The sequence below is a fragment of the Physeter macrocephalus genome, chromosome 19 (assembly GCF_002837175.3).
Source record: "Physeter macrocephalus isolate SW-GA chromosome 19, ASM283717v5, whole genome shotgun sequence".
Lineage (NCBI taxonomy): Eukaryota > Metazoa > Chordata > Mammalia > Artiodactyla > Physeteridae > Physeter > Physeter macrocephalus.
In genome coordinates, this window is record NC_041232.1 from 8,133,130 (window position 1) to 8,160,732 (window position 27,603).

Below are 27,603 nucleotides of genomic sequence, written 5' to 3' on the forward strand. Positions count from 1 at the left end.
TAGCACTGACTCATGAAGGAAAAGTAGTTCCAAGCAGGAGAACATCTCCACTGGTGCTAGCCTGTCCTTAACACTTATGTAACACTTGCTAATTATACTTTTTAACAAAGAGAGCAAGGCCTCTGGCTCAAAACCCTTCGGGGTTGCAGCTTTTACAGTCTGGCCTCCGCCTACGCACTTTCTGCATCCACGGTTTCCGCATCCACTGATTGAACAGACCGCGCACCGTGCACTGTGTTTACCACCCGCAGTTGGCTGCATCCGAGGATAAGGAAGCCACGGATGAGGAAGCCACGGATACGGAAGGCCGCCTATCCTAGACTGGACTTCAGCATCCGCGGATTTGGGTACCCGGGTGGCTCTTAGGACCAATCCCCCGCAGATACCGAGGGATGACTGAATTTAGTTGAAATCTGCTGACACGGTTTGATTGCCTTTGTACCTTGAAAGTAAACTTCTGTTTATGGCCAGAGATACTGGCTTTTCCAATTTTTACATAGATTTGTTTGAGTACACCTAGGTGGGGTGGCTTTAAAGTATTAGGTGACTAATAACATAGAAAGTATACCGGCATACCTCGTTTTTTGGCCCTTCGAAGATACTACGTTTTTCACAAATTGAAGGTCTGTAGCAACCCTGCGTTGAGCAAGTCTATAGGTGCCATTTTCCAACAGGCTTTGCTCACTTCCTGTCTGTGTCACATTTTGGTAACTCTCGCGATATTTCAAACCCTCCACCAGCAAAAAGGTTACGATTAGCTGAAGCCTCAGACGATGATCAGCATTTCTGAGCAATAAAGTTTCCTGTTTTGGGGGGTTTTTTTTTTGCGGTACGCGGGCCTCTCACTGCTGTGGCCTCTCCCGTTGCGGAGCACAGGCTCCGGACGCGCAGGCTCAGCGGCCATGGCTCACGGGCCCAGCCGCTCCGCGGCATGTGGGATCTTCCCGGACCGGGGCGCGAACCCGCGTCCCCTGCATCGGCAGGCAGACTCTCAACCACTGCGCCACCAGGGAAGCCCGGTACTTTTTAATTAAGGTATGTACATTGTCTTTTTAGCTATCATGCTATTGCACCCTTAACAGACTACAGTATAGTGTAAACATAACTTTTATGTGCATTGGGAATCCAAAAATTCATGTGACTCGCTTTTTTATCGTATTGGCTTTCTTGTGGTGGTCTGGAACCGAACTCGCAGTATCTCCGAGGTATGTCTGTATAGACGGGGCAAAAATTATGAAGATGCTGTGCGGATGACAGAGCTTGGGGAACTCATTCATTCATCATTCATTCATTAACTCACTCACCCTAGCGAAGACGCAGACACACATGTCCCTCGGGTATTTTTGTGATAAATTCCGCAGCTTTAGCCAGAGTCGAGTGACATGTTATATGGGCGTGCCTCTTGGGCCAGGTGCCCGTAAGAGTCATCTGGGGAGATTTCTTTTTTAAAACAGATGCTCGGGCCCCACCCCAGACCCACGGAGTATGAGCCTCCAAATGGTGGTCCCAGCACCTGTATTTTCTTAAAGCTGCCGCGGGTGGGAGGGTATTTCTTCTGAACAGCCAAGTGCCAGGTATTCAGCCGCTGCTTCCTCCCCAGTGACCCAGAAGCTGGGACTACGGTGCCCAGAGAGCATCCTGGAAGAATAAGATCCGGGCCTTAGGCGTTTCTCCCCAAAAAAGACACATGCCGGGGTGTGCCCTGGGTCAGTGAGAATCGAGTTCTTTAGCATTTCCTCAGCATCTAACCCAGGCCAGCACCCCTGTGGTAGCCCTGGGGCTCATCCTGAGAAAGTTCCCAGTCAGGTGGAAGAGGCCAAAATATTTCCAGAAAACGCATCCCATGATGCAGCAGACATTCTAACAGGAACTGAGGCCTCATAAATACAGCTTCTAAGAATCTCCCACAAAAATCAGGTGCCAGCCACACCTATTAGGATGGCTGGTGTTTTTAAAAAGAAAAACAAACAGAAAATAACAGGTGTTGGTGGGATGTGGTTGTACGTTGCTGGTGGGAATGTAAAATGGTGCAGCTGCTGTGGAAAACAGTATGGTGGTTCCCCAAATAATTAAAAATAGAATTATCATACCATCCATCAATCCTGGTTCTGGGTAACTACCTAAAATAATTGAAAGGAGGATCTCAAAGCGATATTTGTACACCCATGTTAATAGCAGCATTCTTCACAATAGCTAAAATGTGGAAGTAACCCAAGTGTCCAGGTACACGACTGAGGAGTGGATAAACAAAGTGTGGTGTTTATGTACAATGGAATATTATTCAGCCTTCAAAAGGAAGGAAATTCTGACACAGGCTACAACATGGGTGAACCTTGAGGACATTATGCTCAGTGAAATAAGCCAGACACAAAAGGACAAATATTGCACGAGCCCCCTTACATAAGGTATCTAGACTAGTCAAATTCGCAGAGGCAGAAAGTGGAGTAACAGTTGTCAGGGGATGCAGGAAGCTGGGAATGGGGAGCTAGTGTTTACTGGGTGCAGAGTTTCAGCTTTGCAAAATGAAAAGAATTCTGGAGACGGATAGTGATGACGGTAGCATATCTAATGCCGCTGAACGGTACACCTAAAAATGGTTAGGATGCTAAATTTGCATTATGTGTACTTCACCACAATTTGAGTATAATTTTTATTTTTGAAATCTGGTGCCAGATTTTGCTGCCTGGGTTCAAATCCCAGTTCTACCATGGTGGCCTTAGGCAAGTTATTTTGCCTTTCTGTACCTTAGTTACCACATCTGTAAAATGAGTATAAAAATAACAATCCCTGCCTTATGGGGCCGCTGGGAGGATGAAATGAGTTAATCGTTATAAAGTGCAGAGCAGCGTGCCTGGTTCACAGCATGTGTTCAATGTGTTAACAGCTATATGATGGTGGTGGCTGTTATTACCATCCCCCCTCTGAGCTTTTGGAGGACACCCACATGAAAAATATGTAGGTCCAGGGGAGTGTATTTTTGGCCTCGTGGCTTGGTTAATACCAGGTGCCACTTATGAGTAAGGAATAAAGACTATGTACTGCAGGTGAGAAAGTGGAGAAATTAAACTCAGTGAGGACAGAGGCCAATTCAGCAATAAAATGTCCCTGCCCGGAGCCCAGAGTCAAGAGCCCTCCGCCCTCGGCTTGCTGGGTGACAAAGGACAAAGACCCTGCCCTCTCTGGGCTTCAGCAACCCCAGCTCTCCCACCCCACCCCGCTGCGAATCTAAGGGTGAGAAACCAGTCCATAGAACAACCTGTGAGCACATCAGACCCCTGGGCCCCACCAGAACCCTGGGGGAGGGAAGGGGGGGAAGGTGGGTGCCCCCAAGTGACCACAGGGTTAGAGGGACTCAGACACACTCAGGGCTTTCTGTTTCTGACTCACACCCCAGCAGAAAGTTGGGGGTGGATCCTGCCTACCATCCCCCCATTCGCCTCACCAAGGCCAATGACCCCATTTGTCAAGGGCCCAGACAGCAGAACACAGAGTCCCTGGCCTTGGACCAACATTTTATCCAGAATCTCTGGACAGGAAGGGCCCCTGAGGGTTCACATCATCCATCCCCCAGCCTCCATCACCCTTTGGTTTCCCCCTTTTCAAAGAAACACATCCCCAAGGTTGCAAGGTCATCCAATAAACACACTCAGATGCATCCGATGCTGATATTGTGGAAACATTATTATTATATTAATAATAATCATAATAACAGCTTCCAAAGACATGCCCAGCTAATAAGAACTTCACAGGCAGCATCTCAATCAATCCTCATAAGAGCACATTCAAATTGGTTCTCCTGTCATTCCCATTGTACAGACAGGGAAACTGAGGCTGGGGACTCCACTTGGCCGGAGTCACACAAGCAGCAAGTGGTGAAGCCAAAGACTTGAGCCCAGGCTTCCTGGACACAAGAGCCTGCCTGCTCTGCTCCATCTACCCCCTCCCCCATTACATGGCCATTTACTGAGCCCCTACTACAGGCCCAACCCTTATCAGTCCTTTGAAGCAGGCCTATCACACCCATTTGGCAGATGAGGAAACGGAAGTAGAGGCAGGTGATGTGACTTGTCCAGAGGCAAGACTGGAGCTGGGGTCTGTCTCTTTGTGGAACTGTGGTCATCCACACTGGGCTGTGACTCTGCTGGTCCAGTTACCCCGCCTCTGTCTCCCCCTTCCCCTCCCCACTGGCAGGGTCCCTGGAAGGCTTTGTCCTCCTGTGGCAGGGGGGACCGAGGCAGCATTTCTCCTGCAAAGCCCGGCACAGTCAGGCGCAGCCAGAGGCAGGTGGCCCATGGGCTGAGCCGGGGGTGCGCCCCAGCATGCGGGGGGGATGGGTGGGGAAAGGGCCAAACCCGTTCTTCCACCTGCTGGGGTGCTGGGTGCTGGTCTATCTTCAAGCTGTGACCGACCCGGTGGGCTCCCCAAGTCACCTGGCGGGTGGCCAGTGGGTGCTGGAGCTCCACCCAGACAGCTCGGGGGCTGTGTGGCACCCCCAGCCAGCTCACACCTGCTGTGGGGGGCAGCAAGGATGGGTGGCTCCAACAACAGGGGGGCTCAAGGGGGCCGGGAGGGTGTCAGGGGGAAGAAGCAGGAATTACGTGGCAGGAATCCTGACATCTTGTTCCTGCGCAGCAGCTCCCAGCTGGCTCTGTGACCTTGAGAGAAACACGCACTCGAGGCCTTTTGTTCCCTCCCCTAGAAAGGAAGGCTTCCAAAGGAAAGGCACAAAAATCCAGACAGCCTGGTTAGGGCCCGGATCCAATGCCCGCCCCTGGGGATTCTGCCATCCTGCTCCGTAGACAGGGAGTTGCCAAATGTGGACCAATCCTCCAGGGAGGGATGCGCAGGGCTCAGCGTTCCCGGCTGCAGCGGGGCCAAGAGCCCCGAGTCGCTGGCTTAGGATGGGGAGAGGAAGGACCAGGTTGTCAGGGGCCTTGGAGACCAGAGATGGGTAGACTTGTTCGGTTCCCAGCCAGTGGCCTTCCGCGGGGCATGCAGTAGGCATGTGGCCAGCCCATGCGGAACGGAGGGGAGCGTGGATGGTGCAGGGAAACCCGTCCCTGCTGCTGAAAAAATAAGCCAAAGCTCCCATCCACCGCCGGTGAGTCAGCAGTGTCACTGCAAGAGCCAAGGGAGGCCATATGAAATGAGTAGGGACTTTGTCCCAGTTCTGCCTGTCCTGGCTGTGTTTGCTGAGTCACCTCCCTCTTGAGGCTCAGTTTTCTCATCTGCAAACAGGGACCAATATTGCTGACCTGGTGGGGTCATCCTCAGGTTGTACCATATGAAATTACAACATTCCACCATTGTTGGGCTACAAAAATGGCACTTTCATACGTTCAACCCAATATGTGGATGGGGGCAGCGTACAGCATGCAAGCAGTCGACGCTGAAATTTAAATCTCTCCTCTGTTCTAGCAGAAGACTGTGTTTTTCTCATTCATGGGAGAAAATGGAAAATATCTCATCACACCCCCCTCCCCCAAATATAACAACGACACGACATGATAAAACAGCTCACTTTGTGGGTGGCCTGTTAAGAGTTTACAATGTACGGTCCCAAGTACATCAGGGCATGGAGTGTGTGTGTGTACCACAGTGATAATGCAGCGGAAGGAAGGCTGGCATTGAAATATTTTTATCAAAAAAAAAAGAAAAGAAAAAGGCACTGTAAAGGTCCAGTTGTGGCAGATAGGTTTTTTTTCTTTTAATTTTTTTTTTATTTTTTAACATCTTTATTAGAGTATAATTGCTTTACAATGGTGTGTCAGTTTCTGCTCTATAACAAAGTGAATCAGTTATACAGCAGATAGTTTTTTGAACGTAACTTGTAAAGCATTTACCATATTCTGAATTTGCAGTCTTTGCAGACTTGTGCACATATATTCCGCTTTCAGAATAGTTTTGCAAATTGTACACAGACAAAAAGAGAGGGAACTTTTGAATAAAGAAATTGCATTTGTTAATGATCTGTATTAGAATATAATAAATCTCCAGTTATAGTAAAAAAAAAAAAGGCTTTAAGTGATGTATTTCGCCATGCTTTAGATCAAATATAACCAGCACGTTGAACATCTTTTTTAATATTTTTAAGTTTTTAAAAAATGAGTCAAAATGTCGTCGAGCCATACAATGGAGTATTATTCGGCCATAAAAAGGAATGGAGTCCTGATACACTTGACAACACGGCTGAACCCTGAAAACATTATGCTGAGTGAAAGAAGCCAGAATAAAAACTACATACAGTATGATTCCATTTATATGAAATGTCCAAAATAGGCAAATCCGAGAGACAGAGAGTAGATTAATGGTTACCAGGGGCTGGGGGAATTGGAAGGAAGTGGGGAATGACTGCTAATGAATATAAAATTTCTTTTTGTGGTCATAAAAATGTCCTAAAATTGTGAATATACTAAAAACCACTGAACTATATACTTTCTTAATTCTTTTTATTTAAAATTTTTTTATTAAGGTATAATTGACATACAACATTATATTAGTTTCAAGTGTATATGTTGCAAAATGATCACCACAATAAGTCTAGTTAACATCCATCACCACATATAATTACAAAAAGTTTTTTTCTTGTGATGAAACTTTTAAGATCTACTCTCTTAGCAGCTTTCAAATATGCAACACAATATTATTAACTTAGAGTCACCATGCTATACATTACATCCCCAGGACTTACTGCATAACTGCATGTACCTTTTGATCACCCATTTCAACCCCCAGGCCCACCACCCCGCCTTGGCAACCACCAATCTGTTCTTTGTATCTATGTACTGGAGGTCTTGCTTTTGTTTGGGGTTTGTTTGGGTTTTTTTTAGATTACACATATAAATGAGATCATCTGGTATTTGTCTTCCTCTATCTGACTTATTTCACTTAGCTTAATCCTCTTGAGGTCCACCCATGTTGTCACAAATGGCAAGATTTCACTTCTTTTTATAGCTGAATAATATTCCATTGTTTATATATGCCACACCTTCTTTATCCATTCATTCATCGATGGACACTTAGGTTGCTTTCCTGTCTTGGCAATTATGAATAATGCTGCAGTGAACACGGGGGTGCAGATGTCTTTTCAAGATAGTGTTTTCATTTTCTTTGGATAAATACCCAGAACTGGAATTGCTGGATCGTATGGTAGTTCTATTTTTAACTGTAATTTGAATTGTACGCTTTAAATGAATGAATCATATGGTAAGTGAATTGTATTTCAATAAAGCTGTTACTTTAAAAAGTGAGTCAAGTTCAAGAAAAACGTTAACTGAGGAACAGTCCCAGGTGGTACATAAATATGAAAAATTTTCAAGGTGATACAGGAATGACTGGAGTTTGGGAAACACAGAGTTGATGCATTAAATCCTCAAAACAGAGGCTCTACGTGGGTTCACATCCCACCTCCTGAGTGACCATGGGCTAGGGACTTCACCTCTCTGGACCTCAGTTTCCTCATCTGGAAAATGGGAACAAGAAGAGTTCCTGCCTCTCTGAGTCACCATGAGAATGAAGTGAGTTAGCACGTGCCTGGCACATCCTAGGGGGTCGACAGAAGGATCAATGGGGGACCAGATCTTTTGGGTGGTTCTGACCATGCGTTCATGAGCACAGGGTCCCGAATTCAAATCTCTCAGAAATACCTTTTTCTGAGTAGGTGAAGTGAGATAAAGCATGTAAAGCATTTAGCAAGTGCTCAATAGACATTAACTTTTTATTTTCGTTGTTGTTATCACTGTGATATCTGCCTGGGTGGTAACATTTTGGTTGATTTTTATTTTGTATTTTTATTTTTTGCTTGTGTTCTATAATGATTCTGTCTTGTTTCGATATTAAGAACTACCCAAAGAATTGTATTTAGTACTTAGCATCTTTCTCTAGTGTGATCTTAGATTTCAGATAGAAGGGAAACCCGGCTGGGGTCCTGGCCTGTTCCAGCCGCCTACCCCGCCCCCTCACAGTAGACACACGCTGGAACTGAAGATTTCCCAGCATGGTCGGCCTCTGGAAGCACAGTTAGAGAGAGGGAAACCCCCCACCTGTACTCCAAGCCAGCAGAAGATGAAGATTGCAGCCAGAGCCCAAGCCAGCAGCCCACAAGAGCAGTTATCTTCCCAATACCCTGCCTCCATGATCCAACCCCTAAAAATACAGTTTCCGGGTGCAAATTTTGTACCAGCCTCCACAACAACAGCCAGATTAATCATGCCCAAATTTGGGAGAGACGTTTGGGATGTACCGTGTCGTGGGTACAACATTCACTCTGGAGGATCCCGGGGGTACCCCCAGCATGCAGCGACCATCCTTCAGAGCAGCCGAAGTGGATAAACAGCCAGGAGGACTGCCGATGGGGGCAGGGACATGGCACTGAAATGGACAAGGAAAACCTGGTTTTCTTTTTTTTTTTTTGGCTGTGCCATGCGGCATGTGGGATCTTAGTCCCCCAACCAGGGATTGAACCCACGTCCCCTGCATTGGAGGCGCGGAATCTTAACCACTGGATGCCAGGGAAGTCCCAAACCTGGATTTCAAGGTCAGCCCCAGAAGAACACTCACAGGGCAGGCGCTCCAAATTACAGACGTTGGGTTGGTGAGGGAGCTGCTTCTTGTCCAACGGCTGCGTGTAGTGCCAGCAAACCTAATAATAATAACCGCTGTGGTTGCCTTTTATTGATCACTGACTGTGTGCTGAGTGTGTCGTCACATGCTCAAAGGTGTGAAGCCATGGTTAAACATACTCCCAAGCAGTGTGGAATCAGACAGCAGGACAACAGTGTTAATAACAGCAACGACAATTCATGACTAGGAAATAATGCATAGCGAGCACTTAGCATAGTGTCTGGCTCAGTCCATGTTGTTGTTGTTGTTGTTGTTTTTGCGGTACGCGGGCCTGTCACTGTCGTGGCCTCCATGGCTCACGGGCCCAGCCGCTCCGCGGCATGTGGGATCTTCTCAGACCGGGGCGCGAACCCGTGTCCCCTGCATCGGCAGGCGGACTCTCAACCACTGCGCCACCAGGGAAGCCCAGTCCATGTTGTTTTAAATGTACAAATGATGATGATGATGAGGAGGAGGAGGTGCTGACTATGGGTCCAGTTGTGCTAGGACCTTTACATATCATAGTACAACAACCCTATAAGGTGAGATCTACTATTAGCCCCATTTTACAGAGACGAAGACTGAGGGCGGATGAGGTTGTTTAACTTGCCCGTGGTCACTGAGCTGGTAAAGCACGCCATCGCTTGCCCCCCATGGATGTCGCCAACCCCAAATTCACTTCTGAAAGCCAGGCTCCATAAACTGTCCTGCCCGATGGCTCCCCAAACCCCTTCCCTCTCTCTGAGGGTCCCCATAGGTGCCAGGTGTGACTTCCTAGTTTCAGACCTGCTTAGAGGTGGCCAGCCAACCCTGTCCCTCTTCCCAGCTGTGGTTGAGCCCATCCTTCTGAAGCCACTGCGGCCGCCAAGGGAGGAAGAAGAAGGGTTCTCGGTGAGCTCATTTACAGGGGCCACCTCCAGCTGCTGGGACCAGCCAGCGACCTGAATTTGGACAAACGCCCAGGACTCAGTGGGGACAGGAAGCATCCCTGAGCGATAAAGATCAGGACCGGCTTGTGAGCGTGCCCGGAGTGCTTTGTGTCAGCCAAACCAGCTGGCCCAACCCCCGTTCTCAGCAGCCCCCACTGCTGGCCCTGGCCCTGCCAGGAGGTGGTCAGGGTGTCTCCCAGCCTAATGTCCAAACCCTCGAGTTGTAGATTACAGCATTGCTAGAAAGGGGCGCAGCGCTCAAAACAAGGAAAAATAGGCATACGTGTAAAACGGTAGCTCATAAACATGAAGCATTTGCTGTATCCCAGGCATCTCTCTAAGCACTTCACACACATCGACTCATTTAATCCTCACAGCCACCTTACTTCACGGAGGAGAAACAGGCTCAGAGAGGGAAAGTGACCTGCCCAAGGTCACACAGCTAGGAGATTCCAGAGCCAGGATTTGGATTCAAGCCACCTGAGAATAAAGCCCACACTCTAAACTGCAGAAATGCAGTGCTGACATCTCTCCATCACATGTACTGTGCACAGGTCTAAAACTCACACTGCAAAATATGAGTCCTGGTTATCTTTCGATTGTGGGATTGTATGAGTTTTACCTCCTCCTTTTTGTTTATCTGTATTTGTAAATGTTTGACAATGAACATGTACTGTAGCATGATGTAAACATATTGTACTAAGGATAAAAAGAGAATAAAAATTATTAATTTGGAAAATGAACTGAGAATCATCCATTAGAGCACTGAACAGTTATTTCCTGCCATCACCTTCAGGCAGAAGGGCTGGCCAGGTGTAAATAGTAAAGGTTATAGAAACCCCGTGGTACTGCAGAAGGATGCATGCGCACAGTGGGGGCTTTAATTAACATCACCACCCACCCCAGTAGACCAGCACGAACATCAACTGGCCATTCACCCCAACATTCACCTACATGACCTCGCTGGGAGCTCCCGGCCAGGCTGAAAGACGGGCATCAGCACCCGCGCTCCATGGCACGGACACCCATGCAGGGAGAAGAAGCCACGCCCATGGCTGGCGACAAAACAGAGGCAGGAGGTGACCCTAGGGCTGAATGGCTCCCAACCGAGCAGTGTCATCGTGGTGGGCTGCTGCTGCGGTCCACAGAAGAGCCACCTTCCCGGGGGTGACCCGGCCCTTGGCACAGGAACTGGGCGACACCAAGAAAGCCTCTGCGGTCGCCCAGCTGAGCCCACTAAAGCCAGGGCAGATGGCTCACACTTGCTCTGCTGGGTCAGCCAGCATTCTGAGCATTCCAAAAATTCCTCCAGAGCTTTTTGCTGCCCCCCTCCACCCCATCCCCCCCTTTAATGAAGGAAAAGGAGGAGGGCAAAGGGGCTGTGATGAAGGCATCTGGATAAAGGCGACACTTGGACGTCTTATCATCTCCTCCCTGCAGTTAAATCCGACAGTAACCAGGCACACCTCACCTCTCCAAGAAGGAGGTGGAATGCTGGTTGCCAAAGCTTCCCATCTCATCCAAGTCTGAGCGTGTCAAGGGAAACGGTTTTGCTTCGAGGCTGCCAGGAGGCGGGGCCAGGAGAACAGGGTCCCCACCCCGGCGCCCCCATGGGCCCCCACACCCGCCATCACAGCTCTGGGCACGCTGCCCTGTAACCCCTCATCTGTCCCCTCTGGGAGGACAGGAGCTGTATCCCAGGCAGCTCTGAGACCCAGGCCCCAGCCCAGGCCCTGGTACACAGTAGGTGCTTAATTAATAACAAAGATGAAAATGACCAACTATCCCAAAAGAGGACAGGGATACACTGCCCGGGAAGTTCTGAGGGGAGACATGGTATTTTCAACATGGTTATGGGGAGGTGGGAGGACCCACTGCGTTGAGTTATTACCATAGGGGTTGGCAGTTTTCCAGGTGGCAGACCTGAGGTCAGATCCAGCCTCTGCCACTTCTTGCCTCAAGCTAAGAGACCTTGAGGAAGGCTTCAGGTCTCTGAGGCTCAGTTCTCTCATCTGTGAAACGGGTTACTAATACCACCTGTCCAAGTCATTCTGGGGACTGACAGAAGACGTAGATGTAATACCTCCCTAACAAGGCAGTTGGTACACAGTAGCTCTTCAACAAAGGGTGGGATTTTTTTGGTTTTTTTTTTTGTTTTTTCCTAGGCCCTACCTTTCCAAGGTCTGGTTTTGAGTCTCCCCAGAAGGCGCAGCAGGAATAAGAGGCTCTGGGATCTACTTATCCAGTTGCCCCTCCCCCTGTGAAAAAGGCCCAGAGAGGGGAAGGGGCTTACCCAAGGACACACAGCAGAGAAGTGGGTACTCAGGGGTCCCGACTAGTGGCCCAGAACTCAATCAGATATACTCTGCATTCTCTCCCATGGCCTTGGACCCCTTCTCATGCCAAGCAAGTCCCTGGCAGGCAGGTAATCCATTCTAGAAACAAAGACATGAGATTTCCAGGGCTGGGGCCTAAAATGAAAGGGAGAGACAAACTTGGGCAGCTTCCCAGGCCAAAGGGCCCTGGGAGTTCCCCAACGAGTCACTCCCCAGCCCAGCCCAGGGCACTGGGCAGGGCTTGGCAGGCACTGTGCCCACTAAGTCCCAGGCTCCATGTCTGGGCGGGCGGGGTGGCGGGAGTTCACAGAGTGACCTCGGTGTACCCAGCGTACCCGCTGGCCTCCCACTGCTGGTGGGCCCCGCACACCCTGGGCTTCCTTCCCACAGCGGTGCCTCACCACGCCTCAGGTAAACAGGATGGCACCCAGAAAGGGCTTTCTTCACTGAGGAAGCAAAACAAAAAGAAACGTCAACACGGAGCCACAGCCCTGACCTGGAGCCTTTGAAAGTGCAGCTGTGTCTCCAGCAAGGAGATTCACACACAAAAGGGCTGCCACTAGCTGGTAGTTCTGGGCGAGGAGGTTCACCACACCGGGACTCAGTTTCCTCATCTGTAAAATGGGAACAACACTAGCACTGAGAAAAGATTGGATATAATAATGCTCAAGGAACTAGAGTATAAGAAGCAGTCCATCGATGCTAATTATTATTTTGAATTACTGCTACTATGATTACTTCTGCTACTACAAACAAGGAAGATTTATATAGTGATTCATAAAGTCATTCCTTGGCATAACTTACAGTTTTTAAGAATACTAAACTGATCTTTTTATGGGGCAGGACTCCCATTTTTAAAGTGCCTACTATGTGCGCAGTTATCTCACCTAACCCCAAAACCACCCCACAGGGAAAATCCTAGCATCTTCTTTCTGCAGATGAGGACTGAGGCTCAGAGAGGCAAAGTCACTTGCCCAGAGTCACACAGCAATGACACAGTACAGATGGGACGGAACACTAGGATTGTCTAGCTTGGCCTGCTTTACCACCAGGGAGGCAGCAAAGGAGGGATTCAAGGCACAGGGGCTAAGTCAGGCTGCAAGGATCAGCATTCCCCCTTCCTAGTAGAGGCCCTGGGCATGGAGCTCCCTCTCTGAGCCTCAGTTTTCTCATCTGTAAAATGGGGACATAAGAATCAAATAAAACAATGATGAGCACAGTGTCTGGGACAGAATCAAAACTCCCTACTTATTATTTTTATTTTACTCTAAATAACATTTAGTGTTCTCAAAAGCCAGGTCTCAGCAGATGGAGGAACAGCAGACTCAGTCATCTCCCCAAACTTCTGAAGGCACAGGAGCCAGGGCAGAGACCATCAGGTACACACAGGTCAAAGGCTGTCCTCTCTCACTTTCAGTGACACCTTGGCCCATCTAAGACTCACTTCACCGATGGGGAAATGCTCAGAGAGGTGAAGCGACCTACACAGGGTCACACAGGTATCCCATGCCGGCGCCACCGACTTTTCTCCAAAAATCCAGCCCTGACATCAAGCAGATCCCATTTTCCCCATGGCCAGCTCGGGATTTGCCAAGTGATAGATACAGGATAAATTTTCATTGAATGAAGTAGTAAGTGTGACTTCTAACCCTGAACCTAGCTCAGGTGACCTCCAGCCGATACTCATAACCATGGGCTCCCTGAAACCTGCTGATTGTTTCCACAATGGGGCGGTGTGAATATTCCTTAAACGAAGAGCATCAAAGACCCCTCCCTGGCCTGATCGGGGCTGAGTGGATAATCAAGGCTTGCCTTGGGGACAGAAAGTCATGGAAACAGTGATCCATTACCTGACAGCCCTCCAGCTACAGCAGAAGGGGAAAAACACTTGCTGGGAAGCAGGGGTCCTAAGTCAGTCCTTTCCCCAGGGCCCCGGTGCTCCAAGGACCAGAAGCAACCTCACCAGACCTTCATACATAATAATGATACTAGTAATAATGACAATAGTATTATTGTAAAAATGACACATGTAGGGACTTCCCTGGTGGCGCAGTGGTTAAGAATTCGCCTGCCAATGCAGGGGACACGGGTTCGAGCCCTGGTCCGGGAAGATCCCACATGCTGCAGAGCAACTAAGCCCGTGCGCCACAACTACTGAGCCTGCGCTCTAGAGCCCACAAGCCACAACTACTGAGCCCGCATGCCACAACTACTGAAGCCCGCGTGCCTAGAGCCCGTGCTCCGCAACAAGAGAAGCCACTGCAATGAGAAGCCCGCACGCCGCAACGAAGAATAGCCTCCACTCGCCGCAACTAGAGAAAGCCTGTGCACAGCAATGAAGACCCATGCAGCCAAAAATAAATAAATTAATTAACTTTTAAAAATGACACATGTACATTCATTATAGGGCACTAGGTATTAACTCATTTAATGCTCATCCACCTCAGGAGGCAGGCACCATTGTTACTCCCATTTTACAGAGGAGGAAACTGAGGCACAGAGAGACTAATTGTCTTGCCTAAGGTCACACACCTGGAAAGTAGTGGAGCTGGGGTCTGAACACAGGCAGTCTGGATCCAGATTCTCTGCATTATTCCCAAGGGATGTTGGGAATATCTAATTCTATAACCAATTCTGCAGAACCGATATCCAGTTTTGCAGAATTCCTCACTCCACCCCAATCAGGAACCCCCACCCCCATCCCAGCTCCGCAGTCACAGGACCATTTATTTGTCATCTACTTCATGCCAAGTGTTTCACAGTCCTTCTTGCTAATGGTCATAAGCACCCTGTGTCCATTTTACAAACAGGAAAACTGAGGTTCCGAGAGGTAATGAGACTGGTTGAGGGTCACGAGGACCATAAGGAGCAAAGCTGGGATTTGAAGCCAGTTTGATCACCTCCACAGCCTCCCCTTGGCCTCACTGTGATCTCCCAGTCCACTGGCTACAGGTACCAGAGCCTGAGGAACAAAGTCCAGAGCAAAAACCATCATCAAGACAATTATCCCTCACCTTTGCCCCTCATGTCACAGAAAGCACCTCCTTATCCAATACCGTTTCAAGCTTCACAGCAGCTCTGCCAGAGAAGACGCATTATTCCCATTTTCCAGATCAGGAAACTGAGGCTCAGAGAGGTGAACTGCCTGTTCTGGGAGTTCTCACAAATCGGGTCTCCTTACCCAGACCCCTGCTCTGATGTGTCCCCCACAAATCATGAGCCACGATGCTCACCGCCACCTCTGGGAGGACCCTCCATATTGGCAAGGACCTGCCTGACCCATGTGGCAGGCTGTATTCCTGCTCAGAAGATATACACTAGCTCCCTCTCAGCCTCCATGAGAGGATCATACTTCCATCTCATTGATATTAAGTTTGGCCACGTGACTTGCTTTGGCCAAGAGAATGGGGGCAGAAATGACACCTTCCCAGTTCCAAGGGGAGGCTTTCAGAGGCTCTGCAGGTTCCCAGTGAGCTCCTGAGCATCTGTTGTCCACCACAGAAGAGCACGTCCTGGCTGGCTGCTGCCTGTCAGCCTGGGTACCAAGATGAAGATACACAAGGCAGACGGGAACCCAACCCAAAGCCTGGAATCCAGCCTCCCCGCCAAGCCCAGCCAAGGTCAGCCAAGCCATCTGATGACCCCCAAGTATGAAACAAACGTTTGCTGTTAAAAGTCACTGCAGGGACTTCCCTGGTGGCGCAGTGGTTAAGAATCCACCTGCCAATGCAGGGGACACGGGTTCGAGCCCTGGTCCAGGAAGATCCCACATGCTGCAGAGCAACTAAGCCTGTGTGCCACAACTACTGAGCCTGCACTTTAGAGCCCGCAAGCCACAACTACTGAGCCCATGTGCCACAGCTACTGAAGCCCACACGCCTAGAGCCCGTACTCCGCAACAAGAGAAGCCACCACAATGAGAAGCCCGTGCACCACGATGAAGGGTAGCCCCCACTCACCGCAACTAGAGAAAGCCCATGCACAGCAACAAAGATCCAACGCAGACAAAAAAAAAAATTCACTGCGATTTGGGAGATGTTTGTTACACAGTATTATCATGGAGAAACATGACTGACACAAAGGACTATGTGTTTCCAGCCTTGGAAGGAGTAGGAAAGGTACAGCCACTCTGGAGGGAAACTGAGCAGGTGAGATCAACATTCTAAACATCCTTTATCCCAACTGTTCCGCATCTTGGAATGTGTCCTCCCATCGACTTCAACAAGTATGCAAAGACAAAACTAGCAGGGATGTCACCGTGACACTGTGTGTCATAGCAAGAAAACAAACCACTCAATGCCCACCAGCAGGGCACGTGCTCAATAACTAATAGCACCTTCATGCATTGAAGTATTGTTCAGTTTTTTAAGAGTGCAGTAAGTCAACACAGTCTAAAATGGGTCCACATCTATTTTTAATTTCTGCGTGAAATTCTTTGTCTTATGATTGTTGTCGTTCAAAGCATATGTCCACATATACTGATTCATTTCTTTATTCCGCAACTGTTTACTAAGGAAACAGCAGTGAAGACAAATAGGGTTTCTGCCTTCTTGGAGCGTCATCTAGAGGGAGAGGAAGCAATACCACCTCCACTACAACCACCACAAGGTACAAGAATAATAATAACAAGCAACACATACCGAGCACTGACCACGTGCCAGCCCCTTTTCATTTCCTCCTCACAGCAACCCTCAGAGGTAAGACCCGTTATTATCTCCATTTACCGATGAGGAAACTGCGGCTCAGAGAGGTTAAGTCGCCTGCCCAAGGTCACACAGCCAATAAGTGGCAGAACCAAGATGCAACTCTTTCCATCTGGTTCCAGAGTGGACAAAAAAACCCCCCCAAAACAACTTAAGATAGCAGAGTGTGATAAGGGCTTGGAAAGAAGTAAACAGAGCATATGTATGTGGAAAGTTTCTGGAGGGTCGAGGGAAACTGCTGACTGCATTATCTCTGAGGAATGGGATTGGGGGTCTTGGGTGGGATTTTACTTTTCACTTAACATAAAATCATTTTGCCGTCTTTGAAGTGTTTGGTGTGTTACATGTTATTTTACAATAATGTATATATTATATGTTATTATTATACTGTGTGAGTGTGTGTGTGTGTGTGTGTGTGTGTGTGTATCTCTTCTGACTCAGGGATGTAACTATCCAAAGATCAGCCTTTGGGGATGTATTTTATATTCTCAGTGGAGACAAGGCTATACAGCATTTCAAAGGTCACTCAACTGAGCAATTAGCAAATGTGGCAGTGATAACTACGTCCCAGAAGTCAATCCATAATCATTTCCATATTTGTCTCACTTTGCCTTCCCCCTCCCTTCCTCCCATCCAATTGACCAGATTTCTGTGGAGTGAACTCCTCAGGGCAGAGGCTCTTTTGAATTGCCCATAGAAGATGCTCAATAAAATATCCATCACACTGAAGGAAAAAAAATGTGTGTGTGCATGTGTGTGTATCTCTCAATTCAAAGTTTGTTAGCTTCTTTGTAAATGACAGGAGTTTCAGTAGTGGTCTTGGGCAGAAGGGACTCCTCAAAGCCTCAGTTTTATCAACTGCAGAATCAAGGGTCCCCAAGCAGGCACCGCCTGTGTTTGTTGTGAAGAATTAAAAAAAGAACAAATCTCTTCTGACTCAGGGATGTAACTATCCAAAGATCAGCCTTTGGGGATGTATTTTATATTCTCAGTGGAGACAAGGCTATACAACATTTCAAAGGTCACTCAACTGAGCAATTAGCAAATGTGGCAGTGATAACTACGTCCCAGAAGTCAATCCATAATCATTTCCATATTTGTCTCACTTTGCCTTCCCCCTCCCTTCCTCCCATCCAATTGACCAGATTTCTGTGGAGTGAACTCCTCAGGGCAGAGGCTCTTTTGAATTGCCCATAGAAGATGCTCAATAAAATATCCATCACACTGAAGGAAAAAAAATGTGTGTGTGCATGTGTGTGTATCTCTCAATTCAAAGTTTGTTAGCTTCTTTGTAAATGACAGGAGTTTCAGTAGTGGTCTTGGGCAGAAGGGACTCCTCAAAGCCTCAGTTTTATCAACTGCAGAATCAAGGGTCCCCAAGCAGGCACCGCCTGTGTTTGTTGTGAAGAATTAAAAAAAGAACAAAAGAGCTTCGCCCAGAACCCAGCACATGTAAAGGGTTCAGTGAAAAGCAGTTGTTCTGATGTGTTATGTGCTTTCTCTACATTCTCTCCAATCTTCCCATTTTACAGAGGAAGAAATTGAGGTCCCAGGAGGGGAATGGCTTGTCTGGGGTCACACTCCTGTAATCTGGACGGGTGAGTGGGGGAAGAAACGTGAAACTCCTGGGCAGAGATTCCCCCTCTGCCCTCCTCTCAATCCCAAACCTGCCAAAGCCTTCCTGTTTGGGTATTTAGGGAGTGTGGCAGGGGGTGTAAAGAGAATTTTTGTTGCCAATGGTCTAACTTTTATTTCTTCAACACACCCTGTATTCTGGGTGTACCAATGAGCACGCAGTTCTCCTAATGGCCCTGCCTTTGCCTGTCCTGCTCCTGCTGCCTGCAATGTCCTCATCCTTGCCCTCTCCTCCTTTAAGACTCAGCTCAAGTGTCACCCGTGGTCGCCCAACGTTCCCCCGCCCCCCCACCAAACACACCAGGTTGGGAGAGGCAAGCACCACCTGCCTGAAACGCTATATATATATATATAGTGTGTATATATATATAATGACATGCCGTGATGACATCTATTATAATAATCCTACCCACTACTTAGTGGGCACAGAGCAGTGTAGACACTACGCCTGGTAATGTCCATGCACTGCTTCTCTCAACTTGTATAACAACCCTTTGAGGGACGGGAGTATCCTATCATGAGCCCATTTTACAGATGAGGACACTGAGTCTCAAACCAAATACCATGGCCTCAGACCACAGCCAGGAAGGGGCAGCGCCAGGGTTTGCCCCCAAGTCTCCCTGGCCGACTCCCTCCTTTCTATCCCTGCCTCTTCCTGGAAGCCTCCCTGGGTTTACCCCTGCTGCACCCTGACCCAACCTCACCAACATTTGTGGCTTCTCTATTCAACTTCCCTAACTCCAAACATCCGCGATTTGCAAGCTGGAAGCAAGTTCAAATCCCTGCTCTGCCACTGGCAGCTGACAAAGGCCTCACCGCCACAACACTGAGTCCTGAATCTGTAAAATGGGTATGACGAGCCCCACCCCCTCACACAGGAAGGTGGTGAGGGTTCCAAGGTAAAGTCCCCTCAGATGTTTATGACCCTCCCAGGGCAGGTGACAACAGATGCTCAGGAAGGTTTGCTGACTTGAATGAAATACTGACACTGAAAATATTCAGGCTACCTCCACTGGGGGTTTCCTTCTCCAGATTGACTGCCATGCCTCCAGGAAGGGGTCTTCAACTGCGTGGCTCCTGAAACACAACACTGACCACTGTCTCTATCCAAGTCCAGTTCCGTCGTCACCTCTCACCTGGATTTTTCGAGCAGTCTCCAGGCTCCTGGCACACCATCTCCCATCCAGCCTCCCCAAGAGATGGGCAAGCTTCCCAAAACACACATCTGACTCCATCCCTCTCCCCCAGAGAAACTCCCACAGTGCCCCAGTGCCCCGGTACAACGTCCAAACCCCTGGGAATGGTTGACCTGGCCCCTGCCAGGATCTCCAGCCAACACGCTATGCTCCCTCCTCCGTCCAGGCGCCCAGGCCTTTCTGTTCCCTCTTTCCAGCGCATAACGCCATCCTCTACCCATGGGCGTGCTCTCCAAGAAACAAACCCCCTGCCCACTATCCCCCACTCCAGGTCAGAAGCCATCAGCCCCTCTTCCCACTATCACAGCTCTCTCCTTCTGGACAACTGCCTCTTTTCACAAAGAATTTACCCCTTAAGGGTGTGCCTCCTCTTTGACATGGTGTCTTGAAATATTTGTTGAATGAATTAATTAATGAATGCACATTTAAAACATTCCTCTGGGGCTCTTTTTCTGAGATGGTCAGAGATGTATTCTGGTGATGCTGAGAGGGGAGAAAGGCTCATGGCCAGATAGTGGGCTGTCCCATTCTCCTGCCAAGGTCAGCCCTGAATAAAAGCTAGCCCCCAGGACCTCCAAGGGGGGGTGGGGCACCTCCAGACTCAGAATCTGCGGTGAGGGTTATACCCCCAACATCAAGAATCAGAACAGCTGCCTCACTGGACTGCAGGACAAGCTGATTGCTCACAGCTAGATTGCAAGCCAGGAGGACAGATCCTATATTGCCCTGGGTCCACCATTTCTAGTGTCTGCCACATAGTAGGTGCTCAATACACACACTGGTTGACCGACCAAATGAGCTTCTCACATGTCCAGACACTGTACTGAATGAAACCCTGTACTTCTCTAGGATAATTGCACCCTTATCAAGCATGCAAATCCTTTAAAAAGGATTCCCCATAAAACCACCAGGACCGTGGCTAGTGGATGCACAACTCCCTCTGGAACTGTCCCAAGGATGAGACACCGGTGTCTGGGGGTGAATGCATGTTTGTCCAGGAGCTTCGATGGATTAGCAAAGGGAAAGCTGGGCCAAGGGAGAAATCTTGTCCAAATGCCCTGGTTACTGATTAGCCAAACCCTAGAGCTTCTCTCTGCAAGGGGGATCAGAGGGGCAATTAAACCCCTTTGGAAGAAAGACTAAGTTAAATATCTGCCTAATCCTGCAGTTTAAAAACACAGCAAGTTGGGTTTCTGGAGCCTTCCTTCAGATACCCAAGGGGAAGCGGCAGGGGATGAGACAAGGGAAAGGAGAGACCACAGAACGAGGGCCCACTAATATTTACAGAGCCTGTACCTGTTTCATACCTTTTATACCTATTAATCCTGCCAGTCACCTAGACGAGGGAGGACTGTGACCCCCACCCCCACTCCATTTTGCCCGAAAGGGAGACCTGGGCTCAGAGAGGTTAAGTGTTTTGTCCAAGGTCACAAAGAGGCTGCAAAGAAAAAGCACTTTCTTTGTGCAACAGGTATAGCCCTCTCCTTTCTAAAAGGTAATGGCAGCTCCTGCCTGGAGAAAGTTCAGTCCCGCGGGCAGGAAGCCCTGGCCACCTCGGCGGCGCGCGGAGGTCACACGGCAGCCCCACTACCGACCGGCTACCGACCAGCGGAGAAGCAGGGTTTCCGGGCGCGGCGCCGCGGCTCCGTGCCGAGTGTGTGCTAGGAGGATGTGGAAAGGTCGGGCCCGGCTCGGGGGTCAACGGGCCTCTTCCCTTCCCCTGGGTTCCGCCTGTAGCCCTAGGCAGCGCCGCCAGCGGGGTGGGGGCCACCCGAGCCTACCGGGAGCAGGGGGATTGAGCCTTAATCCCATCAGGGCGCCTCTGCCCTGAGAAGGCGCGCGGAGGGGTGCGCAGGCCCTGCGGGGAGGGCGCGTCCGGAGCCCCGGAGCTCGTGGGGCCCGGCGCGCTGTTCTCTCCACCGCCCCAGGTGCCCGCAGGATCCCTTCGCCCCGGACTCCGCCTCGATCAGCACCCCCGCTTCCCAGTGTCCACCTCCTGGGCCTCCAACCTGCACGGACGTCCGGATCCTAGCAGTTCCAGGCTGGGTACGGATCTCCAGCGATACCCCAGCTCCTGGCCACCAGATCTCTTCTCGGAATCACTCCCAAGGCTCGGACCAGTGGGGGTCAGAGGAGAGGGATCAACTAGCTCCCAGTTTCCAATCACCGTCCACAGTCACCCCCAGGCTGGGGATCAAATGGGACCCCAGGCCACCAGCGCCCGATCCACTCCTGGGATCGACTCCCAAGTCTTCAACCGGGTGGCGTGGGATCCATTGGCTGCCCAGTGAGGGATCTTCCCGCGGGATCCACTCCCAAGTCTCGAGAGACAGACCTCCCGGCTCCCAAATCGAGATGCCCCTCCCCGCAGACCCAAAGCCCCGGGAGATCCACTGGGTCCCCACCTCTTCCCCGGCCAACTTTGCCAACTTTTCTCCCGGGGCCTCAGCCAAGCAGAAACTTGGCGGCCATAGCCGGCCGCCGCCTCCCCAGCCCCCTCGCAGGCCGGGGACAGGGGGAGGATGGCCTGCCCCCATCTACCGCGGCCGCCGCTCAACCTACCCTAGAGCCGCCGCCGCCGCCGGCCCGCCGCGACTCCACCTGCCCGCAGCCCGTGGCACCTGCCCGCGCCGCCCGCGGCCCAGCGCAGCCTAGCCTGCTGGGGGCGGGGCCTCGGGCGGGGAAGCGCCCCCGTCGCCATGGGAACCGTGGCCGGCGGCGCCTGCGCGGAGGGCCCCGGGGAGGAGCGCTGCAGGCGGACCGTGCTCTCCGACGGCGCTGGGGCCGGGGGACGGTGAGACAGGTCAGAGGTCGCGACTTTGCCCCGACACTCCTCCCGGAAGCGGTCCCGGCCCTCGAGCCCCGACCCCACCGCGCCGGACTCAGAACGTTGTTCATGATCCCCGCCCGCATTCCCGGGGTCAGCCCGCGGCTCTGGCTGGGATCCCCCGCAATGTACACCGACCGGCCGCCGGGTCTGCGCCCCCAAGAGCCTAATGCAGCCCGGGAACTCAGGAGGCGCACGGTAGAGCCTCGCCCATTGAATCTCTTGGGCTGCGGGCGCCGGCTTGGGGGGTGGGGGGCGGGGGGCGGTCTGCGCGAGGCGCTCGCGCCGCCTCGCGGCAATCAGGGGAATTGCACCCGGGACCGCAGGACCAGGGGCCTGGCAGGAGGTTGTTCACTCCCGCTGGGGCTCCTACTGAATGCCACGCCTGCTGCCATTGTGTTTAGGTGGGGGTTGAGGTGTGAGGCATATAGAGACTTTTTGGACAAGTTGAGAGAATCGAAGGAAGTTGCTCCTGAATGGGAAAATGCCTGTTTTGCTATCCTTTACTCATTTCATTCCATAGGTCTTTATTAAGCACCTGCAGTATGCTGGATGTCAGGGACCCAGTGGTGAAGCATCTGGCAATATACAGGCTCTCGTGGAGCTTATAGACATTGTAAACAATATTTGCACGAATAAATTGAATTGTATTTGTGACTCGTGCTTCCTTCCTTAGGAAGGAAATGTACGGAGAGTTAACTGAAGGACCTAAAATCATACATGAATTTATTGTACGTCAGTTAGACCTCAATAAAGTCAAAGAGAGGAAAGAGAACATCACGCTGTGTGGCTTCAGGAGAATCGGCAGGGATCTCTCTTACCTGTCTTTCTCTCAATTTGTGTGTGTGTGTAAGAAGGCACCCCTGTTACAGGAGATACACACATCATATCTCTTGTTTCTTTTAATCTGCACTTTTGGAGTAAGTATCAGCATTTTATCAAGCAGCAGCCTGAGACTTGCCCACAGTGATGGAACCCAGAAGCGGTGAGGCAGTGGCCCCATGACGCCCATGGCTGCATTGGGTCTTCGTTGCTGCACGCGGGCTTCTCACTGGTGGTTTCTCTTGTTGCAGAGCACGGGCTCTAGGTGCACAGGCTTCAGTAGTTGTGGCACGCAGGCTCCGTAGTTGTGGCTTGTGGGCTCTAGAGCACAGGCTTAGTAGTTGTGGCACACAGGCTTAGTTGCTCTGCGGTATGTGGGATCTTCCCGGACCAGGGATCGAACCCGTGTCCCTTGCATTGGCAGGTGGACTCTTAACCACTGTGCCACCAGGAAAGTCCCAACGTCTTACATCTTAGAATAATCTCCTGTATCTGGATGTCTTGAGAACAGCCATCAGTAGGACCCAACTGAGTGGCTTTTAAATACGACTACCACTCCCAGGGCGGAGTCTTTGTGGTGGGGGACAGAGAATGGTTGGATTGAAAGTTAAAATGCCTCATAATCAACCTTTAAGCAAGACTTTTGCATTACATGTATATTGTATGAGCAAAGGCAAATCACTGTTTATCGTCTGCTGCCCTCTCTAGAACTTCTGGACACAGGGGCTTTTATCTCTTTAGTTCACTCCTTATTCTTAGTGCCTAGAGCAGGGCTTGGTACATAGTAAGTACTCAATAAATACCGCGCTTAATAAATATTGGGTTAGGGCTTCCCTGGTGGCGCAGTGGTTGAGAATCTGCCTGCTAATGCAGGGGACACGGGTTCGAGCCCTGGTCTGGGAAGATCCCACATGCCGCGGAGCAACTGGGCCCGTGAGCCACAACTACTGAGCCTGCATAAATAAATAAATAAATAAATAAATAAATAAATAAATAAATAAATAAATAAATAAATAAATAAATAAATAAATAAATAAATAAATAAATAAATAAATAAATAAATAAATAAATAAATAAATAAATAAATAAATAAATAAATAAATAAATAAATAAATAAATAAATAAATAAATAAATAAATAAATAAATAAATAAATAAATAAATAAATAAATAAATAAATAAATAAATAAATAAATAAATAAATAAATCTTCAAATAAATAAATAAATAAATAAATAAATATTGGGTTAAATGCATGAATGACCAACAGCTGATAGGGTACCCTCTGCTATCTCTCCTCCCTAACCTTATCAGAACTTCCTGTCTCTCCCAGGCAAATCTCAATGAACCAGAACGTGTGGGCTGAGGATTCTGTTGAACTGGATGTCTCTCAGCTCCCCATCCAGCTTAGTCCTCCATCTTGGCCTTTCCTCTCTATCCCACAACTTAAGCGGGGGAAGGGAGAAGACAGTCCTTTTTCTGCCACCTGTCACAGAAACCCCAAACCCAGATGTGTCCCCAGCCCTAGCCAGCCCACCCCGAACTCTACACCCCAAGAAATGCCCAGTGTCAGTTCTTCTACCCACATCAAGCTTTGAGGGGAAATTCCAGATGTGCCAAACTACAACTCCCAGAGCCCTCCTGGCCCCAGAAGGAGCGGGACTTCCTGGCTCAGCCCCACTTTAGCTGATTCTGTCTGCATTCCTGTGTCTTCCCTCCCAGGTGAGAGGCTGCCAGCCAGCAGACACCCAGAGATTACACGCTGACCAAAGAGGTGTCAGGTTGTACATTGTTTTCAGAGCCAACACCCCACCCACCACTCCCAGCCCTGGCTTTTCTCTTCCTGAGGAGCAAGGACAGTGCCACCCAGGGACTTTCCCAGAACCCCTTCTCTGCCATTGTTTGCCCCCTCCTCCAGAAAGTTTGTCCTGAACTGGCAGCTCTGTTCTCAGACTCTCTGGCAGCTCTGTCCAATAGAACTTTCTGCAATGACAGAGATGTTCTATATCTGCACTGTCCAACATCAGCCGCAGATGACTACTGAGTGCTTGAAATTCGGCCATTGTGTCCGAGGAGCTGAATTTTTTATTTTATTTCATTTTTATTAACTGAACCACACGTGGCTACAGCTACTGTATTGAACAGGACAGCTCTAGAACTCACACACTCCTTGGCAAAGACCATATTCACACATTTTCATTGATGTATATTTATTCATTTTGTTTCTCCTGTAATTTACCTGCTCCTTGATGGGGAGAGCCAGTATGTTCTTTGAAATGTTCTCTCTCAACACCAGGCCTTTGCCCATGCCATGGCCTCTGTCTGGAGCACTTTGCCCTCCATCTTCTGTAACAACTATGTGTCCTTCAGATCTTAGTTTTAAAGTCAGCTCCTCCAAGAAGCCATCCCTGACTACCATCCCTGACCCTCATGCCGAAGCTTCTGAGTCTTCTAGCCCCAACTAGACACTGATGACACTGTAGTATAATTGCCCAATTACTTCTCTGTCTCACTTTCTAGACTGTGAGCTCCTTGGGAGCAGAGACTAGCATAATACCTGAATCAGAGCTGACCCCCCAATAAATATTCATGGAGTTCAACGTTGAATAAATGTTTTCACATGATACAATCCAATGCCTCATTCACAGTAGTGATACTAATGAAAGCTGTAATTTATTGAGCTGTCTCATTAAATGCCACAACAATCCTATAAGAGATGCTATATTATCTCCTTTTCACAGGTAAGTGATCTGAAGCTCAGAGAGGTTAAGTAAATCACTCAAGGTCACACAGCTAGGATCACAGCCTGGGTTCCCTAGAAAACAGAGCCTGAGGCAAGATTTATAAGCTAATGCCTTATTAGGGATGAAATCCCAGCTTTACAAGAGTGAAGGAAAAGGGACTGTGAGACTGAGAAGGAGGGAGAGCAAATATAAGATGTGTCTTACTAAGTTGGCCACAACTTTCCAAGAAAATACGGCCGGGAGTTCCACCGCTCAGGGCATCTCTGGAGAAGCCAAGTGAAACATGCAGGGATGAAGGGCAAGAACTTCATCGGCTGGCCTGTCCCCTTTCCTGTCTGCCATTAGTGACAACTGGGCCCAACTGCTCCTCATGTCTGGGCTGTGTTACCTACACCTCCAGGCAGCTATGAGGGAAGCAGTTCTACACCCAGAGCTTCACCTGAGTCTAGAAGAGGAGGCAGCAGGACCCTATTCCCAACCCCCAGCCAAGGATACAGTCAGGTCGGACTGGACCACGGCTGGGGTCGTTGGGAGACCAAGCCACGACTCAGGCCTCATCACCACAGGCTGAGCTGGCCAAGTGGCTGCAGCACCTGACCCAGGCCGCCTGCAGGGGCAGGTGAGCGGAGGCTGATGGCATCCAGTGCCGCTGGGTGGCCGGGAAGGACACAGCTAAGCACACCTGAGAAGGTGCATCGATCAAGCCTGAGAGATATCATATTGGGATTCAGATACAGTTCAGACTAACTCCAAAGCCCTTCCACAAATACTGACTGAAAGAAAAAAAAAAAAGAATAAATACGTGACTGAATGAGTGGGAAAAAAAACCCTGGCAATCATCTCTTCAAAACCCTGTTGTATTCCGGAAGCTGTCATTTTACAGTGGAAAGACTGAGGCCCAGTAGGGCAGAGATGCCCTGACCAAGGAAGGCCACACTGAGTGTGGGTGGCAGAGCTGGAACTTGAGCCTCGGTCTCAGGCATCACTCAACCTTCCTGCTTCTGACAGCACCAACTGATGTGTCTCATCTGTCATGTCAGCACTTATAGCATCCGAGTGACTCCTCTTGTTCTCACCTTCCCAGCATCCACGGCCCATCCTCTGCTAACAGCACCTTGGTTTTCCTCCTAGAAACCAACCCATCCTCCACCTTTAGTCCATGTAGTTCTAGTGCAGTGAGCCTCATGACATGCTTACTCTAATCCCCATTTTCCAACCCTCAATCCCTAATCCTTGAGCCCAGGTCCTAGGTCTGGCCAATCAGAGCATCCCATTTCCCTGGCCACAATGATGGGACCCAAGCTTGTCCAGTGAGCGTTAATCACAGCAATTGCGGCAACTATGTGCAAAGAGGAGCTTTCTTTTCTCTGGGGCTGCTAAGCCTGGAGGCACCAGAAGCCAACACTGTGAGAGAGAATCTTCCTGAGAACGAACCTAACTCAGCAGAAAATGGAGCTGAGAGATGGAGAGAGAAAGAGAGGTCCATTGCTTGTTCACCTGGAGCCAGCTGTGCCTGAAGCTGTCCCACAGAATTTTCAGTTATGTAAGCCAATGCATTTCTCGTTTCTAGTTGAGCCAGTTGGAGTTGCACTTCCGTCACTTACCGCAAAGACAAGACAAGCGCCTATTCTGTGCCAAGTTTTATGCTGAATGTGGGGGACAAAGATTTTTCAGATCCAGTGCCTACTCTCTGCAAGTTTACAGCCTGCAGGGTAGATATCCAGATCCCAGAGAAATATCCCTCAACTAGAATTACCAAGGCAGAAAGGTAGAGAGCACAGTGGCAAGAATTTCAACACCTGGTGTTTAATC

The 27,603-nt window shown here is 49.5% G+C and overlaps 1 protein-coding gene across 1 annotated transcript in view; it reads right to left on the minus strand.

The window, feature by feature from the left end:
- KIAA1671 (KIAA1671 ortholog) overlaps positions 1-22,033 on the minus strand; it is an 82,543-nt gene extending 60,510 nt beyond the window's left edge. Inside the window, exon 1 of the mRNA XM_055080679.1 lies at positions 21,963-22,033. The gene's annotated coding sequence lies outside the window, so the exon portion shown is untranslated. The remainder of the gene's footprint in view (positions 1-21,962) is intronic.
- Positions 22,034-27,603: the final 5,570 nt, after the last annotated feature.